Raw genomic sequence first — 5,524 nt, 5'->3', positions numbered from 1 at the left:
CCAAATCACCCACCACACCAACCTCAGACAGCCTCTATTCCTTCCTTTAGGGTAAGTTATTCTTCAGCAGGCTGCTCAGGCTGCTGTGTGGATAGACTCCTGGAGGCCGTGCAAATTTAGGGGAGTCTGAGACATGGACCTCCCAGAATGGCCAAATGTGTGATACGCACAGGTAAGGTGCAAGCTGAGCTCCCCCCATTTTATTTCCCACCATGGACACCATTCTCTCAAGGAAAATGACTCTTCCCCGCAATGGAAGACAAAACTATTGGGTTGGCCAAAAAGTCCCTTTAGTTTTTTCCATAAAATAAAACACACGTTTTTCATTTTCACCAATAAGTTTATTGATTTAGATATTCTGAGTGTGTCGGCTATCTCCTGCTATTGGCTTCTAGTGGGTAGAGGCCAGAGGTGCTGCTAAACATCTTGCAATGCATAAGACAGCCCCACAGCAGAGAATCATTTGCTGAAAATGTGAGTAGTACCAAGAAATTTCACAAACCACTTTTGAGACATTTGATCAGTCACAGCACCTTCTCTGTACACTGCACAAATCTTTTTTTTGCATTTCAGTTGCATTTTTACCTGTCTTGAAATAATAAAGCATAATACGCCAAAAACATTGAGTATCTTCCTCCATCTTCAATATTAAAACGGCTGCACAAAAACTCACCAAATTTTGATAAGTTCTTTTAAATACACACTGATATGACAGCTGTCACAATACAATCTAACAAAATTGTTTTGAATGAAGTTAAAGACAACAAAGCACTACTAGAGCCATCGTACAGAAAAAACACAAGGGATTTTTTGGCCAGCCCAGTATAATTACATGAGGGAGAAGAACTTCCAGCGGGGAAGAGCAAAGATTCTGCCCATGTCCACATGTATACACCTTTGAGTGTGCTGAGGAAAATGTGGTCAGAAAGCTCATAGCTTAAAAAAACTCTTCTCTTAGTTGACCTCCGTACTAAGAATCAAGGCTTCTCTCTTGTCAGACACATAGAATCAAAGAGAAGTCTGACCTTGGTCTCTCTTAACCACCATTTCCTCAGCTGTGACTTCCCAGGGGTGTTGACATTTGAGAATCTGACAAGAGATATAGACCCTGTCCCCAAGAAAACAAGCGCGCAAGACTTCCAGAGAAAATTTTGCATATATCTGAGAAGAAGGTTCTAAACCTCCTAAAATCCAGTCTAAAAACCTTTGAATTAAATGATGTCTGAGATTTCTTCCAACTTTCAAATGAGTTTATGGAAGTTCTATCTAAACTGGATGGATTAAACACTCGTATTCTTTTTTGCTCCCTCCTAAAAAGTCACAAGAAAAATAAAACAAAAACAACAGTAGCCTATAACTTGAGTCACAGACCTGGCATTCACTGCTGCTGGAACCTGAGTCTTTGCCTCTCGCCTTTCTCCCTGAACAACATGAGCTTCGGCGCCCACTCCAGCTTCTCCACAAACTGCAGAACCCTGGGCTCCATGCAATGGCCCAGCCACTGGACGTGGCACATCTGTGCAGGCACAGAGGGCTTGGGCCCAGATCTCTGTGTCCCACTCCACCAGCATGTGGGGTGGCTGGAGGTCTGGGGGCCTGGCAGTGGGGATGGTCAGGGGTCTGGCAGGCACAGTGGGCATCAAGAGCGAGAAGGAGACTATGCAATACCTGGCCTCCTACCTAAAGAGGATGAGAAGCCTGGAGGCTGATAATCAGAGACTAGAGAGCATTTGGAGGAGAAGGGACCCAGGTCAGAGACTGGGGGCATTATTTCAAGATCATCGAGGAGGTGAGGGCTCAGACCTTCGCAAGTTCTGTGGACAGTGCCCGCATGGTTCTGTAGATTGGCGATGCCCAAATTGCTGCTGATGACTTCAGAGTCAAGTATGAGACAGAGCTGGCCATGAGCCAGTCTGTAGAAAGAGACTGACATCAATAGGCTCTGAAAGGTCACCGATGACACCAGTATCACTCAGCAACTGGAGACAGAGATTGAGGCTCTCAAGGAGGAGCTGCTCTTCATGAAGAAGAATCACAAGGAGGAAGTAAATGGTCCACAAAACCAGATTGCCAGCTCTGGGTTGACCATGGAGTTGGATGCTCCCAAATCTCAGGACTTCAGCAAGGTCATCGGGGCCCCATATGATGAGCTGGCTCAAAAGAACCCACAGGAGCTCAACAAGTGCTGGTCCCAGCAGACTGAGGAGAGCACCGCAGTGGTCACCTCACAGACCTCTGAGACAGGAGCTGCTGAGAGGACACCCACAGTCCTGAGATGTAATGTCTAGTCCTTGGAGATCGACCTGGACTCAATGAGAAATTTGAAGGTCAATTTGGAGAACAGCCTGAGGGAGGTGGAGACGCCTGTGCCATTCAGATGGGACACTTCAACAGGATGCTGCTGCACTTGGAGTTAGAGCAGGCCCAGACCTGGGCAGAGGGACAACGCCAGGCCCAGGGGCAGAGGCCCTGCTCAACATCCAGGTCAAGCTGGAGTCTGGGATTACCAGAGACCGCCGCCTGCTGAGAGAAGAGGAGAACTTCAATCTTGGAGACTCCCTGGACGACAGCCACTCCGTACAATCCACCCAGAAGACCACCACCCGCAGGATTGGGGTTGGCAAAGTGGTGTGTGAGGTCAACACCACCAAAGTTTTGAGGCACTAAGACAACAGAAGTGGAACATCCCTTGGGGGACAGGAGACCGATAAAGAGTTCAGAGATCATTGAAAAATAATAATAATAATAGGGATGAAGAAATGTTAATAAAAACCTAAGAGTAGAAAGTGGATGGACAAGTGAGGCTGCCTTAGCTGGGCAGAGAGGAAGCAGCCACACAGAAAACACTCACCTCACCACCCGGAGTGCCGCAAACCTGAAGGCATGTTTAGTGCATGTGAGGGCGGCCTTGAGAAGTGGCTTCAGTCAGGTTTTATTCTCCTACACAGGGATCTGCCAAGCCCAGTCGTTAATTTTGTATTATTTTTCTTTAAGGGGAAGCCTTAAATTATATAAGCTTCATGCCCCACTGATCTTGTTTTGCCCCTCCTTGTGGCTGACACAGAAAGATTAATTAAAAGTCTTTATTAGAAAGTTAGATCTCAAGATACCCTTCCTCAGCCTGTAGAAACAGGAACTCCTTGAGTGAAGACAGATTTACTCCCTGAGACATGAAAAGAGCTGTGTCTCAGCTACAGGCAGGAATGAGGGTCCATATTGAAAGCAAGAAGATTATATGAAAATACGCACATGGAATTATGGAACCCAGAACCCCTCCCTCTATTCAGCTCCCGGAATACTGACAGTTAGTTGTCCCTGCAAGAAGTTGGAGAATTCTTCCCTGGACAAACTACCAGAGTTGGCCATTTATAACTCCGCTACGCAGCCGCATCTCTGACCAATCACTGTACAGTAAAACCAACCAAGATACAAGCCCGCAGAGCTTCTAAACGTCTTCCCTGTAACTCACTTTTAAACATGAGTGGACAATCAAGAGTCACCAGACATTTAAGGACAATCTCCAACATGAAAGTCAGAGGCTAAAACATAAACAGGAGAAAAAAAAAAAAAACAAGACAAAACAAATTATGAGGAAATAGTGCAGGGTACAGAAAATAAATTTAACTAAAAGTTAACCTCAGATAAGAGAGGTTATTACATCCAAGCTATCCGAGATTAAAAAAATTTAAACATTCGTAAAACATGAAAATACTCTTAGAAGTTAAATTTAAATGCCAAAATTTTGAAAACACTTAATCCATGATTTGGAATATAAAGTTGCTGATATCTCCTATGTAGTAGAGCAAAAGGATGAAGAGAAAATTGGGCAGAGTGAAACTAAATGCGGTAGGTTTCCTTGATTCCCACCCCTGGAGCGCAGGCTCTGTACAACAGGTCCTAGAAAATGACACTTTGTTACAACACTGATGAGAGGCCTAGGAACTTAACTCTTAACTCTTACTTCTATCAATTTGCCTGTGGTAAAATTGGTTTCATTCTACATTTCACATAAAGTCACAGATGATACAAACTGAGGATTTACTCTGTGATTCCCTCCCCTTTAGTGTAAGACTTGTGAATATAATGCCAATTTTTCCACTTCTTACCAACACTTGTTATTACCTGTCTTTCTGCGTATAGGCATTTTAGTAGGTATAAAGTATTATCTCGGTGTGGTTTTGGTTTGCATTTTCCTGATGGCTAAATGACATTATTCATTTTTATGTGCTTATTAGCCATTTATATATTTTCTTTGGAGAAATGTCTATTCAGATGCTTTCCCCATTTTCTAAATTGGGTTATTTATCTTTTTATTGTTGAGTTGTAGGAGTTTTTATGTATTCTAGATACAAAATCCTTATTAGATAAATGATGTGCCAAAAATTTTCTCCAATTCTATGGGTAATCTTTTCACTTTCTTGACAGTGTCCTGTGAAGCACAAGTTCTAATTTTGATGATGTCCAATGTATCGGGTTTTTTCTTTTGTTGCACCAATTACATTTTTCAGCATCATTCCAACTCTTACTTGCCATGCAAGATATCTTCCTTAAGTCTTTCCTAGGTTCCACTACTCCAAGGTCCCCTCAAGGTCCCCTGCCCAGCTTGCTTCGGTCGATAACTCCCTTCTCTGCCATTTCCCCCATATCTTGTACAGATTTCTAAGCAACTCATTACACTTACTGATTAATATATTTCTCTCTCCCTAAGTAGGTTGTGAGCAACTTGAGGGTAGGACCCTATTATTTATTCAACTTTGTATTCTTAAATGCACAACAAACAAAAAACCCTGGCCCACAGTCGGCATTCAGGTAATGTTTGCTAATTAAAGAATAAGTGAATGAATGGATGTATGCTAATTGTACATTCAAAGATGGTGTGATGCATTTTGAGTGCTCATAATGTTTTGGAGAACTTCCAGAACTGCTTCATGGAACCACGGTACTCCTATATCCAAATCTTTTCTCATGTTATCTTTCTTACAAAAAATACATCATTTTTTTCTTACAGTTTCTAGAATCTCATCTCTCTTACCAAGGCTTTCCAAATAATTGGATAAGAGAAGACACATTTTATTTGAATATGTATTTTCCTGAGACTCACACTTAATTAACATAAATACATTGTGCTGATTTTTCTAAGTAATGCATATTTAGTTATTAACTATATTTACAGGATAGTAATTCTTTTGCCTTTTAATGTACATAAAACTCCTGATTGTCTATTTTCCTTGGAAGAAACAAGAAACTAAGGGAGTGCAATAGGGGAAAATAAGAGGAGCGTCATCCATAGTAAATCTTCCTTCCAAATTCTTGGGCATCATTAAGCAGAATGGATAATAAAACCACCTGCTACAATGCTCATTTTTTTCGTTTCCTTTTTTCTCCTATGTATCCTACAACCAAACTTTCTCAACCAAAATATTGATCCTTTTAACTCAGAAAAAGTACAAAAACAAAGACAAACAAAGTGCAGCAAGTGGCTTCTTCATTAGCCTAGATAAGAAGAAGTTGAGTATATATCTTA

The 5,524-nt window shown here is 41.9% G+C and overlaps 1 pseudogene; it reads left to right on the top strand.

The window, feature by feature from the left end:
* The first annotated feature begins 1,430 nt into the window (after positions 1 to 1,430).
* On the top strand, positions 1,431 to 2,667 carry LOC139440830 (keratin, type I cytoskeletal 18 pseudogene; annotated as a pseudogene).
* The last annotated feature ends 2,857 nt before the right edge of the window (positions 2,668 to 5,524 follow it).

Source organism: Desmodus rotundus, chromosome 4 (assembly GCF_022682495.2).
Source record: "Desmodus rotundus isolate HL8 chromosome 4, HLdesRot8A.1, whole genome shotgun sequence".
Taxonomy (NCBI): Eukaryota; Metazoa; Chordata; class Mammalia; order Chiroptera; family Phyllostomidae; genus Desmodus; species Desmodus rotundus.
The sequence above is the reverse complement of the archived record's forward strand: the minus strand, read 5'-3'. Positions and strand labels throughout refer to the sequence as shown.